Below are 15,000 nucleotides of genomic sequence, written 5' to 3'. Positions count from 1 at the left end.
GCACCTGATGGAGGGGAAAGGAAATGGTTGGAATAACGTGTTCCTTCCACGCACTACTTCCTACCGGGGAAACCCCCCCCCTGTCAGCTGATAAGAAACGGCCTGCTCACTCCTCATGCATTGAAGGAGGCATGAGCTCAGTTCTGGGCTCTCCCCTAGGCTGGCAGAGGGAGAGTAGCGCCCAGGATTACATAGGGGAAAAAAATAGAGGGGTTTCAGTGGTTAGAAAAAGCCATCGATGGATGGATGGATGGATGGATGACTGCCGAGCGGTTGCGACACAGGGGCATTTTTCTGTGTTTTCTCTGCTCGTTGTTTGTTTTTCTAAAAGCACGTGTTGAGTGAGTGTTGAGCAAACGCGGCCTTTTGGTCTTTGTGGTGTTAAGCGCTGATGGCTGCCGCGCCCGGGGCTGAAACCACCATTAAAGGATACGCCGGTCGCTGACTTGTGGAAAGCTTGTATGTCCAAAACCGTTACTTTTTCAGGAAATGGAAGAGAAAAAAAGTGTTCCAATGGATCCAATGTAGTTATGATTTAGTCACAAGCTCTTGTTGAATATTGAATACTTTATTAACAGATTGCAAAAAGCACAGAGGTACAGTTATACAATAATGCTAACACAAAAAGCCCTGAGGGCTTGTTCCCATTGTGGTCCCATGTATTCAATTCATCATAGTTCACTTTGACTATCAGCCTTTTTTTAAAACTAGACAACATAGCCTCAAAGCCTCAAAGCCATAGCCTCAAGCTCAAACTTGTCGCAATGCAACACGTTAAGAGCTTTGCCACTTCTGTGTGTCACTGTAGTATGATGAAATAGGGCATTAATCTACGAAGACACTTAAAAAAAAGTCGAAAGACTGCGATACAAGGTTTTCTGCCAGACACCAACGGCAAGTCGCTTGCCGGTCGACAAGCTATGATGTGTTCCAGTCGCGGCCAGATGCAGACGCGAGAGGCCTTGCTTCCAGATGTTTGCGTGCCGGTTCGAGCGTGTCAGCGCAGCTCTAGCCTCGGCTAATCCATAATAATCCATAATAATATCGTTTATTGTCCCCAAAGGGAAAATTGTCTTCACAGGTCTGTTCGTTACAACAAAAACAACAAAACAAACATAACAACAAAAACAACATATCACAAAGACAAAGACATGAGGTCCCCACTGTACACAGAAAACCCTCTTATGGACGGGGCAGTTTGTTTAATGCCGCGATGGCTGAGGGGACAAAACTCCTGCTAAAAGTAACCTTTTTCCACTTTAAGGTTCTGTATCTCCGACCAGATGGCATGAGGTCAAAGTAGCGATACAGGGGATGATCAGTGTCATTTGTTATTGAAAGTGCTAAGCGTGTAATGGCCTTATTGTTCATATCAGCAAGTGTGGGTATGGGAAGTCCGATGATTTTGGAGGCAATACGGGTGATACTGTAAAGTTTGTTTCTGTTTGGCATGGACAGTATGGTGAAAAAACATGCGGAACAATACAACAAAACGGGTTGAATGATGCTTTTGTACAGTAATAGAAGAAGATGAGGGGCAACAGATAAAGATCTCAACTTGCGGATCACATAAAGTCTTTGCTGAAAACGTTTATGGATAGATGTGATGTGTTGATCAAATCTGAGTCTGTTGTCCAGTGTGAGTCCAAGATATGTGAAACTGTCAACCTGTTCTATTGTTTTACCATGAATGAGGAGGCTCGCCATGGTGATGTCACCGGGACGTCAGAAAAACAAAAAACACACAATGTCGGTTGTTCGAAGTTAACCCATTAAGACCGGGAAAGCATCTGTGTAATTTTAAGATTTTTTGGGGCTATTTTTCGGGGGAAATTAAATTGTGAAAATGTGTGCAAATCTTTGTGTACATATATTTTTTACTCAAATCTTTGCTTCTGGGGGTCCCTGGAACAAAATGTTTTGAGATAGGAGGGGTCCGCGGAGAAATACGTATCATTTTGGGGGTCCTTCACATGAAAAAGGTTTGAGAACCACTGATGTTATAGCAACTTTTTTTTTTTACTGTTAGGATTTTGAAGACATTTGTAGCAGTGTTCATTTTGTTGACTAAAGCTCCATACACACCGGGGGCGTTTTTTTCATGCGAATAATACATTTGTTTTAAAAACCTTATAAAGTCAATGCAAGCTTCCACGGTACGAAAAAGCGAAGCGAAAAAGCGTATTTTAATTATTCGGAACGAGTCCGAATTTTGCGTATATTTGCATAATCGCCAGTGTGTAATGACCTTAAAACTAAGACTAAAAGACTAAGGTTTTGTGTATAAAAACGTTCGCTCTAAAAAAAACATTTTCACGGTTAGATCTACAAGCTCGAACTTGTATATCTGCTATTTTTTTTATATCCAAAGAAATCTACAAATGACACACAGATGCGTTCCCGGCCTTAATGGGTTAAGCCCTGAGCTGAGACAAAGCAGACCGAACGATTAGGGTCTGGATGTAAGAACACGGCTCTTAAAGGAGCGGTGTCTTCAATTACAGCGCCCTGATCAAAGGCACGACACATTGAGCGAAACGGATTGTTTTTATTTTTGCAAATGACCGCACACGGAGTGCTGATTGATATTCGGGGCTTAACCACTTAAACAAGATGTATTTATTTGATCGGGTATTTCTCCTTTGGAACGAGCTGCCTCTGTGTGTCATGCAGTCTCAATCTAAACGGTCCTATAAAAAAAAGGGTGGAAATACTGTTATGGAAAAAGCTACAGGCTAGTAATTTACTTTACATTTTTTGAATAATGTTCGCCACCCAGAATAGGGATGCTAGATTTCAACTTTTTCAATTAAACACTTAAGACTTAATTTTTGCCATAATTGTTCCCAGGTATATTTTTCACAATGACCTTCCACATAAGTGTGTTTTTTGGTTTGTTTGTTTGCATTTTTTACCCAATCATCCCCACACACATTTCTGTGTTTTCACTGCTGCTGTATCCCACTGACTCACCCGCCAGGGAGGAGCCCCCACCAGGAGGACGTAGAGCCTTCGTCCTACTCCTCCCGCCCAACACTCCCTGCAGACAGGCGCCGCCCCCAGCCCGTAGGAGTACGTGCAGTAACAGATATCACCCTTCCCTCCCCCGAACATGGGGAGGGAAACCCCAATTGTGTTCGTATAGACACTCGACAAAGCACACTCGACGAAGCCGGATGCACCACGGTGGATTCGAACCCATAACCTCCGTGGTGGTGGGCAGGCACTTATCGGGCCGCCCGAGCGCCCGCTAAGTGTGTTTTATGGGGTTTTAAAAAAATGTAAACACTATCAAACTATATTTTAATTCAAAATGACGTCGGCACCGAAATGCACCGGCCACGTATTTACTCATCCGAGAAGTGTACGGAACCTTCAAACGGTAAAACTCTTTCCTGTTATCGTATAAACGCACTGTCTGTAGTTATGTTCCCATGTGGCCTAACCTGCCAACCTGGACCTCCAAAGCTTTGATTTATCCACTATTTGACCCGTAGCTATTGCCGGCGTTATGTTTTTACGTCGTCGTGGCATAATTCTTGACGTGACGTGAAATAGAGAAGGAACGAGTCAAACGTTCACATCTGTGTTCTAACCCATTAAGACCGGGAACGCGTCTGTGTCATTTTAGATGTATTTGGCTATTGAAAAATAGCAGATATACAAGCTCATAGCGCGGCACTCGGTGCCGCGCTATGAGCTTGTATATCTGCTATTTATTTATTTTTACCTTGAAAATGAAATATTTTCAAATCTTTGAATATATATATATTTTTTTAAGTGAACGTTTGTAACTCAAATCTTTGCTTTTCTGGGGGTCTTAATGGGTTAAAAGAATCTGTGGGATGAGAATAGCTGACAGGAAGGTCTTCCCCCGTTGGGGGGGGGGACGAGGCGGCGAGGCGTGGGTGATTCTCTTGCGGACGGTCACATTTGGACACGAGATGAATTATGGCTGAAAAGACGACGTGACCCAGAAAGTCTGCACACACACACACACACACACACACACACACACACACACACACACACACACACACACACACACACACCGCTAAATAACACAGCATGGTGGAAGCACCCATCTGCTCCTCATAACGCAGAGCTTTACCACTCCGCACATTCCTACCGGTGTCTGCTCAACATGTGTGTCTGTCTGTGTGTGTGTGTGTGTGTGTGTGTGTGTGTGTGTGTGTGTGTGTGTGTGTGTGTGTGTGTGTGTGTGTGTGTGTGTGTGTGTGTGTGTGTGTGTGTGTGTGTGTGTGTGTGTGTGTGTGTGTGTGTGTGTGTGTGTTTGCTTGGATTACTATACTCGTGAGGGCCAGACGTCCCCACAAATTTGAGAAATGGACATTGCGAGAACGGTTTTCCTTGCCCTCAAAAGACAAATTGGCTGTTTCATGATTTAAAAAGAGTTTTTGAGTCAGGCTAACAACTAGGAAAAGACTCGGGTCGGGGTTAAGGGGTTAAGGGTTTAGGTTTAGGGGTTATCGGACCAATGGAAACAAGTCCACAGGACTTTTTTTGTGTGATCCTTTTAGCCCAAGTCTTTTACTCTACTTCTCTGCTGTTTACATGTTTTACTAATAAAGTATTCAATCAATCAAAGCGTTATACCAATGCATACTTTAGCTGTACATGGTCATGGACAGAAAACAGTGGTGTAAAGTAACTTAAGTACTTCTACTCAAGTACTGTACTTAAGTACACTTTTATTTGAAAATAGCCCTATTTTATATGTTGAAAATGAAATAAATGAGCTTTTAGATCTGCTATTTTCAAACATTTTGGTACTTTTACTTTTGGGAGGCTACTTTACTTTGTACTTTTACTCCAGTAAATTTTACTTGTAACAGAGTACTTCTACATTGCGGCTTTTTGGGGTTCGGGAAAAAAATGGCAAACAATAATAAAAATAAAAATAAACTAAAACCCTAAAAATGTTGATGTCCTCTTAAGTATAGCAATGCAAACGTACGTGCGTGTGTGTGTCTTTCCGCACGTCTGTTTTTTTAATGAGCGTATTTCTTTGGGATTGATGTGTGCGTGTGTTGTTTGTGGTGGCGAGGGGTGGGGGGAGCTGATCCATGTGTGTTTGAATGGATGTCAGGGGAGGGCAGAAGAAGTCATCACCTCTCGCTTTCTGCTGCCCCCACTCCCCTCCCCTCCTCCCCCCTCTCCCGATTGTGTATGAGTTATGAACTGAGGGGGAGGCGGCCACTCAATAACACACATGGGGAGCGGGGGGGAATGTGTGTGTGTGTGTGTGTGTGTGTGTGTGTGTGTGTGTGTGCGTGTGCGTGTGCGTGTGCGCGTGCGCGTGCGTGTGGGTGTGCGAGTGTGCGTGTGTGTGAGGCCCGGAGCGCGATCCTTCTGTCCAAGGTCGAGGGGAGTTTAGCTAGGCCCGTCTATCCATCAGCCACTGTGTGTGTCTGTGTCTGTGTCTGTGTCTGCAGTGATGGAAGAAGTACTCACATGTTTTAATTAAGTAAAAGTATTAATACTGCAATGTAGATATACTCTGTTACAAGTACCATATTAAAAATGTACTTGAGTAAAAGTACAAAAGTATCGGCATCTAAATATATTTTAAGTAGTAAAAGTACTCATTGTGCAGAATGTCCCATTTCACAAGTTCAAAATGTATGAAAAATCTTTGTATCTTTGTAATAATAATCCAAATCTACAAAGTAAATAGTAACTAAAGTTTTCAAATAATTTTAGTAGAGTAAAAGTACAATATTTGCCTTTGAGATGTAGTGGAGTAGAAGTAAAAGTATTGACAATTGGGAAATACTCCAGTAAAGTAAAAAATACCTCAAAGTCTTACTCAAGTACATTACTTGAGTAAATGTACTTAGTTTACTTCCCACCACTGTGTGTCTGTGAGACAGATGCAGACACAACATGCATGTCGAGGGCCCCCGGGGTTGGGCCCCTAGGGGCCCCTTGGTAGCTATCTCTGCCTGCCTCTGCCTTGGATCTCACGCCGTGGGTGGGATGGATGTGATTGGTTAGAGACAGGAGCAGGGGGCGGGACCATGATATCACTCTCTTTTACACTCTTTTTTTTAGACCAAATGTACCGTGCCATGAAGCTTATTTCACAGGGTAGAGATTTGTTTCCATACGCTACGACTCTCAGAACCTAATTTGGGCCCTGCTCAGGAGGTGATGATAACCCTGAGTTCTGCAGGAACCCAGAACTGAGGTCAGGTCCAACATTAAAAGAGAATTCCGCCCGACGTTTTTCTTACCTTTTATATGATCTTATGAGATCCTAGGACGAGTGGTACAGTAGGAAAAACTCATAACTCCATTCCGAGTCCACCGCAGCTAAAAACCCCTATGGTACATGCGCTAGATCGTGTATTTTAATAGCTTTAAAAAAATCTTATGGACAGAAAACTCTTATTATGGGGGTCCTTGTAATATAAAGTATTTGAAGACCACTGTTCTAGGGGCCACTTCATGGAGCATATTAGTGTGACTTGTTCCCTGACTGATGCCCCCTGACCTCTGACGACCTCTGCCTCTCTGACTGGCTTTGGCCTGCGACATGTGACCGAGCCTGTGTTTTTCTTTGTTTCCATAGAAACCAGCACCCCGGCAGACACCGCCACGCCCACCCTGCCCGCTGGCATGGAAACCAGCACCGCCCCCGTATCAACAACAGGTGAGACCTACGTTCACTAGAAGTACTCCGATTGCTTAAAGTTTTTGGTGAAAAATGACTTTTTTTCTATCGATTAGTCACCCCATGGAGACTTGGATTCATGGATTTTTTTTAATGTTTTTGTCGCATTCCTAAGCCAATAATTTGATGACCAGCGGACCGGTAGGTCAGCGGTTCTGGTAGGAGACACAAAGGAGACTCTTTGTGTGTCCTACCGGAACCGCTGTCGGTCATAAAATTGTTAGCTTAGGAATGCGACAAAAACAAAGTCTCCATGGGGTAATCGTTTTTTTTGGGGGTGAACTATCCCTTATTCCCTTTAAGTCAATTTTGATGATTTTGTATTCATAATTTGATTGTTCATCTAATTCTGCCGAGTAATTATTAACTAATGCTGTCAAATTAAATATAGTTAACATGTGGTGGAAAAAGTACAATAATAGCAGAGTAGAGGTATAAAGTATCAAGAGATGGAAATACTCAAGTCAAGTAAAGGTGCTTTGTAATTGTTCTTAAGTACATTATTTAAGTAAATGCACTTAGTTACTTTATATATAATGTAAAATAAAGTACTGTAGCACCTTTCATAATAATTCAAAGCAAGATGGCGGTGAATATTTCTCCATTCTCTGAAATGACTGACAGTGATGCCCTCTCTCTCTCTCTCTCTCTCTCTCTCTCTCTCTCTCTCTCTCTCTCTCTCTCTCTCTCTCTCTCTCTCCCCCCCCTCCCCGGTGCCCCATTAGCGGGCTCCCAGGGCACGTGTGACTTTGAGCAGGGCCTGTGTGGGTGGACGCATGACCCCAACGCACCTCTCCTGTGGTCCCTGCATCACCACGGTGAGTGTCCCCAACACTGTCACAAACAATAGCCGTTTAGAACCAGTTTAGACTGCTTTCCATCTCACCCCATGGCCCTTGTTTGTTTTTTTACATACTTTTTCCTTCTGCCGTTGTATATTGGTTATGAAATCGTTGTTCACGTTTTCTTGTTTTAATGTCGTTTACTGTCTGTTACAGTTGTTATGCTGTTTTATTATGCTGTAGCCGACAGCACTTTATTTGGTCAACCTTGGTTGTGCTTTACAAAAAAAAATGACTTGACTTGAAATGGACTTTGGGCCAGTCGTTCTCACTATCAGTGCAAGTGGGCCACCAAAAAATATTCATGTTTAAAAAAGTGAGTTAGTTAGTTCCATTGAACCATCATGATCATTAAATTAAACTTGCTCTGAAAATGCACGCATCTGACCACTTAACACACAACACAACTCAAACGCGTTGGTTAAAGTGAGGCCGGCATATTGGTCCCTTTACACTGCTATAGATGAGAGAAATCCATATAGTAAAGGCTACAAAATAATAAATCCCCGGTCCTTAAAAAGCCAGCTGAAAAAAACATTTGCCGTATCTTTTGTGAATACACCGAGAGCTTCACTTGTGAACCGGCGAGGGTGTATGAAAAGGAAAAGTGAATCATTGTTCCTTCAAGGGGCGCAGATGGAAGTCTTGGTGATCATCGTCATCGGGGGGGAATGCGGCCTGCAGTAATGGTTGAGCATTAAAAATGGGCGAGCAGGGAATGGCATCTCCTCTCTGGAATCTCCCGCTCCCTACTTAATAAGAGCTTCTGGCTCTTAACCCCTTCACGTCAGTGGCGTAACGGAGGGGCAGCAAGTGCTGCGGTGCGGGGGGGCCACCAGCAGGCGGGGCCCCGCCTGCGCTGATAAAAATATTTTTACAGCCAAAAAAAAGACAAAAGTTGATTTATATTGGTCAAATAGACCCGAATTAGACCCGAATTAGACCGAATTAGACCCGAATTAGACCCGAAATTTTTCACGCATGCTGCACATGCGTGACAGGTTTTGCACGCACATGCGACGTGGGCCTCACGTGAAACTCCCGCGGGGAGGCCCCGCGATTCTGCGTTACGCCACTGCTTCACGTCCCGTGCCGGCGCGACACGCCGAACAAAGGGGAACCTGTAGACCCTAGATGGAAATGTGGCGTCTCATGGTTTGATTCCTAAAGCAGGGGTCTTTTTCAGGCCTAGGACCGCCTAGCTGAGAGAGAGATGAAGCAGACACCCCCTCTACATATTGTATAAAATTGTGTTGCAGATAAGACTTTTTTTTTGTTTGTTTTACTTTTTTTTATACTTTTTAAACTTTTTTTTTTTTTCCCTCTACAGTTATACCTCTTTGCCAAAAATAGACGATCTACAAGCTCACAACGCCTCGCGTGAGCTTGTAGATCAGATTTTTGGCTAAAGTTCTCCTCAGAAAAGGGATGCCAGGGTTCAAGTTGTTAATGTAAAAAGAAAAAATCATATCACACAAAGATTTAGCGGCCCCCCTGTAGTAACTCTGAGGACCGGGTCCCGGACCCCATGTTGAAGACCCCTATCCTAAAGTCTGTTCAAATGTGCAAAGTGAAAAGGAAAATATTTTGAGAGAGATATTTAAAGGCCATACATACGCATTGTCAATTCACAGCTTCGGCCATGCAGTATATTGTATCATTATGTCCATGAATGGCTTATATTTTCAGACTTTGTCTGTCTACTTTCTCCATAATCATTAAAACTTTACCGAACTAACCTGAATAATTGAGTCAAAGTAGGCTAATGAATTCCATTTGTTAATCAATCTTTTCTCGAGGGACAATTTTGGGCCAGACTTTTCAAACCAATTTGCGCTTTGAAATCCATTCAAGTGACTCCATGACTTCACTTGCACGAGAAAATAAGCACATCATGAAGATCACTATGATGGATAAACCAGTGGTTTCCAAACTCTTTAGCCTGAGACCCAAAAAGAGAAATTGTATCTCTCTCCCTGGGACCCAAACTAGTGAAAATAGCAGATCTACAAGCCCAGTGATGCATTGTGAGCTTGTAGATCTGCTATATCCCCTACTTCTTAATTATTTTTCTTTGGATTTTCTTTTTTTTAATTATTACGTTTTATTTATTTATTTAGATTGTTTTAATGAAAATATTTCATTTATAATTTATATATTTTTTCAAAAGTCTTTTAAAATAATAATATATACAACTAAATATAGACAACGTGAAAAAAGATATACGTTTTTACTCACGACCCATAAAAATAGGTCCGCGACCCCAAAATGGGTCCCATCCCCAGTGTTTGGGAAACCATCTCACACATGTTTCAAGTCTCTTTCATACAGTAACCGTCCTGAAACGAACTGGATCCCCTGGAACATCAAACAAACCACACCGTGCTTTGGGAAAGCATGATCAGTGATGTCAAAAAATTCTACTGTGAGGCTCAGCCAGCATGTCAGACCAAGGATAATTATGATCCTTCAATTATTAAATACCGGTTCCTGCACCCTCTGACGCTGAAACACATTCTTTCCCCTATTTTTTTGCTATATTTCTGACAAGTAACCCCAATTAATATTACCGTGGCCCAGCGTGTCCATCAAAACCGATGGAGCTCGCACAAAAACGAATTTCACCCACTGTGTTACGCCTGTAAACCTGTGACGTGACAATAAAGAAGATTCTGATTCCCTCAAGGACCCCCAAATTGACACTTATTAGCCCGCGGACCCCCATTTGAAAAGATATGCCAGGGGCCCCCATAAGAGAAGATTTTTACGGCTCTAGCAGTGATTCTCAACCATTTTAATGTCAAGGACCCCCAGTTTGACATGTATTAGGCCACGGACCCCCATTTAATGGCATTTCTATATCTGGGACCCCAATTTATATTGTAAAATCAATGTTCATTTAACTCTGAGATGGTTCCATTTGTACACTCTCAGAGTTACAGACCCATAAGGGTCCATTTGGTTCCTAACTATCCATCATTTTGCTGGGGACCACCTGGAACTCCGGAAGGACCCCGGACCCCACTTTGAGAACCAATGTTCCAAATAGTCTATTTTGTATCAAATGTTTGTCTAGTTTTTGCCAAATGTTCATTCTCAAGTACAATTTTGAATCCAGGACTTTTACTTGCAACAGGGTATTTCTGCATTGCGGTATTGCTACTTTTACTTAGAGCGGCACTATGTCACTTTTGGTGAATTAAATATTATTTTGTCCAATTTGTATGGTAGAGTCTGTTAATACAATACAACTAATACAATTAGATTGGTTGTATTGTCTCCCTGCTCTTCTATTGAGACATTTAGATCGTGTCAAAGGTCATGTCTCACCTAGACACAGGATCTGACCCAAATTTTAACCTGATGGTCAAGATTCAATTAATCCCCTGAGCAAGCAGGCCGGCTCTATTAGCTCAATGGTAAAAATTGGAAACCGGGTTCAAATCCAGGGTAGAAGAGGAAAGGTACAAAGGTAGTGCAGCTTTAAGTAAAACATCAGAGTACGTCTTCCACCACTGCATCTCGTGTCATATATCTTCCGAGCGGCGCTTTTAAGCATTGTACAACATGTCCCCCCCCCACCCCCGCCACCCCCACAAAAGCCCATTAGTGGGAACCTGCTAACTAGGGCTTCATAGATTTGAGTCCTTGTTTGCTCGGTCGCTGCGGGACACCGCTGTGAAATGGATTAATAACACTCCTTCCTGCTGTATATGTACATCAGAGCGAGGCGGCGGAGATTATGAGCTGTCTGCCGAACAAGAGGCGCAGGGGGGGGGGGGGGGGTGATGCGCTGAGAAACAATGTGAGAACATTAACCTCTTTGGCCCTGCATACGTCCTTGTGTGTCAAGTAGCATAAATAGCCGAGCAAAATCTCACAACATATAGATAGGCAGTTTGTCGGTAGGCAATTTTCACCAAATGCTCGTCTATTCTCGTCTTTTCAAGAAACTTCTGTCTACATTTTTGACAAATGTTCGCCTATTTTGGACAAATGTTTGTCTACTTTCGCCAAATGTTTGTTTATTGTTCACCTATTATGAAATACTCAGTCAGAACAGGGATGCTAGGGGTTCATGCAGTTAAGAAAGCCGATAAAATGCCTCACAGAGTCACAGTAGCGTTTGGTGAGCTGAGCGCACATGCGCAGGGCTCATGAAGCCAACTCACCACAAAAGAGCACTCAGGTTAGACGTGCTCGTGGTCACACACTGAACATGCGCTACTGCACGCTCAAGGTGAAGGTCTGTGAAAAGGCCAAGGGGCAGACTGTCCCACGTGCTGTCTCACACGCACACACACTCACGCGCACGCACACGCGCATGCACACGCACGCACACGCACACGCACACGCACACGCGCACACACACACACACACACACACACACACACACACACACACACACACACACACACACACACACACACTTCCTATAACAGGTGATTTAATCAGCAAATTGTTGATATTGGACATTGTCCCACAGGAAACACTTATGGAATTCCTCTCCAGACACCTTGCTAAGGAACTCTCTCTCACACACGTCATTATTCGCATATCACACACACACACACGCACACACAAGTCAACCACGGGCACACACACACAGATTCAAACACATACAGGCCCTCCATTCAGTCCCCATCATAGATTGTTGTGTGACTCTGTCACAGTGGAATTTATGTGGGTATATCCAGTGTGCAAAGCAAACATCCTCTGGGGCGTAAACAGACTTGGCTGGGTGTTCCTCTGGACAATAATGCTGTTGTCCAAATCACTTCACCTGGAAGAGTTTAGCGGGAGAGGAACGGGGGGGTTTGTGCTGCGCCGCGTCTCAGAGTAGTGGTCTCTCTGACTGTATACGGCTCCATTCTTCTGTTAGGCGTGTGTTTATGCGTCAACATCCCCCCTCTATTGTGCGCCTGACAATGTTACTGTTAGTAATTGTTGGTAATTGTTGATTGGTTGGCCTTTTGTGTAATGGCAGCGGCTGGGATTTGAATGAGATCTGTATCCGTGTGTGTGTGTGTGTGTGTGTGTGTGTGTGTGCGCGTGTGCGTGTGTGTGTGTGTGTGTGTGTGTGTAGTAGTTGCAGCTACATTTCAATTTCAGGCACTAAAATAAGTAATAGCTATTAGAGAGAGGCACCTGAATGTCTAGGGGTAGATGGTTCATTTGTTTGTTTGTTTTATGTACGTCACTGTTATTTATTTTGCATTGTAAAGTGTTTTGAACTCATGAATTGTTGCTTCTGAGAGGACCACAATGGAAATAAGTCTAGTTGGGAATCTTGTTGTGTTTATCCTCAAACTGCTGTAACCTGTTGTATTGTTTTATTTTTTCCATTTCAAATAAACTAAACTAAACTAAAGCCTCCTAAAAACGGATGCTTTTATATTACGATATAGCACTGGAATGAGCTTAAGGGGGATGAAACCCAGGGCTGGTTTTGTCATTTGTTTTCCAGTTCAGGTATAAACAACAGCAGGGGTAGAAAAATACATGGCAGGCCTGGTGAGCAACACAGCTGCAACTAATAAAATTAACGATGGGTGTATTAGATGTGCCCACAGCCATGGATGTGCCACTGGTCAGTGCTTGCACGTTCACACACCTCAATCTACACACACCCATCATTAATTTGATCGGTTGCAGCTGTGTTGCTCAGATGACGGCGTACTATAAGCTCGGCCTTATGCAGCCTGACGTCTTTTTAATCTGCTGTGTTTTATTTTAATTTCTTTTTTTTAACCTGAACTGCAAAATAACCTACAAAAATAAGGGTTTGGTTTACACAACATCTCAGCCCGTTAAAACATATCATATAAAACATATCCACACTCGGGTGGATGGACCCTTATGGGTCCTTTTTTAACACTATGTTATTGAAATGAACACAGGATTCATCCGCTTTTCTCTCCGTGTGTCCAGAACTCAACAGCTACCTGTCGGTGGAGGCCAGCCCCAAGACGGCGCAGCAGCGGGCCAGGCTAGTCAGCCCTGTGGTGGCGGCCGACACGGGACCCCTCTGCCTGGCCTTCTCCTACCAGCTGTGGGAGGAGGCCCAGGGCAGCCTGAGGGTGCTGCTCCGGGACGCCCACCACGAGGAGACCCTCCTCTGGGCGCTGAGGGGAGACCAGGGCCCCGCCTGGAAGGAGGGACGTGCCATCCTGCCTCGCTCCCCCAAAGACTTCCAGGTAATGATGAAAGCTGTATCAGACAACCTATGTTAACTCATTCACTGCCAGAATAAATAAATAAATGAATCATCCACTGCCAGCGATTTTTCGACTTTCTTACCCTTTAAAGTAGTCACAGAATATTTATCCAGTATGATCGATCCCCTGATCGTTGCTAATCACGGGGGGTTTCACGGTGAAAAAAAATGTCAACGCGGCCCACGTTCGCTTGTTATAGGCCGTTGAAAATTGCACGTCTCGCAAAAAATACACAGTAAAACACAGGAGGTGAGATACAGGCGATTTCCCAAATACGTTAACCAGGAAGTGAATGGGGCAGTAAATCTTGGGATCACGTGATCTCCTGGTTCTGTGTGCATCTGGGGATGAAATGGTCACTCATGTGTCAGCGAAGAGCTTTTTTGGGGGGGAAATACCAACAAAACAAAAAAAGTCCTCCTTGGCAGTCTGGACCTTTGGTCGTCAAAGTCGTCCTTTGCAGTGAATGAGTTAACACATGCGTGTCGGAGCGGTCCGCCCGGCCGGAGTCTTTGCTCAGGAAGCTCTCAGAAGGTTCCCCTTCCCTGACTTTTCCTAAATATTCCATTCAAATGGGCTCGACCCAGGGGGTCCGCAGCTAAATTAATAATAGTTAGGAACCAAGCAGACTCAGAGTGGCCTCACGCATACGAAACTGGGGGTCCTTGAAAAGAAAAGGTTCATTCAGAACCACCGTGTCAAGTAACACATAGGCTACATTACACTGCATCTGCTCAACACAGTTATTGCTCTTACGTATGAGGAGGTAATATGGGTGATGGGGGGCTGATTGCGGAGCGGCATTAACGTTTCATCCTCACCCCCGCCCTCTTGTCTCCACCCTCATCAACCTCTCTCTCTCTCTCTCTCTCTCTCTTCCTTCACTCCGCCTTCTCTTTCATCTCCCTCCACCTCCTCCCCTGTTCAGGTGGTGATGGAGGGCCTCGTGGAGCACGGCACCGTGGGACACGTCTGGCTCGACAACATCCACATGAGCTCCGACACGCCGCTGGAGCAGTGCACACGTGAGTCTGCAGCACATGGCGTTGTATATGCAACATGCACGTTTACATTGTACGTGTGTATTATGCCGGGTTCTCAACCCTGTGGGCTGGGGCCCACTGGTGGGGCCACGAGGGTATTGCAAAACTAACCCCAAATAATGATGAATAGGAATATCTGTCCACTTAACTTAAAGGGATAGTTCACCCCAAAAATTACTTAGTTTTCTATCAATTACACA

At 44.0% G+C, this 15,000-nt stretch overlaps 1 pseudogene across 1 annotated transcript in view; it reads left to right on the top strand.

Annotated features, from left to right (window-relative positions):
• Positions 1-15,000, top strand: part of LOC308080614 (neuropilin-2-like) — a 112,024-nt pseudogene that overhangs the window by 78,110 nt on the left and 18,914 nt on the right. Inside the window, exons 10-13 of the transcript XR_013935054.1 lie at positions 6,596-6,676; positions 7,423-7,515; positions 13,471-13,736; positions 14,686-14,782. The product of XR_013935054.1 is annotated as a neuropilin-2-like (transcript). The remainder of the gene's footprint in view (positions 1-6,595; positions 6,677-7,422; positions 7,516-13,470; positions 13,737-14,685; positions 14,783-15,000) is intronic.

Source organism: Gymnoscopelus braueri (genome assembly GCF_963280865.1).
Source record: "Gymnoscopelus braueri genome assembly, chromosome: 24".
Lineage (NCBI taxonomy): Eukaryota > Metazoa > Chordata > Actinopteri > Myctophiformes > Myctophidae > Gymnoscopelus > Gymnoscopelus braueri.
Note: the sequence above shows the minus strand (reverse complement) of the source record. Positions and strands in the feature narration are given on the sequence as shown.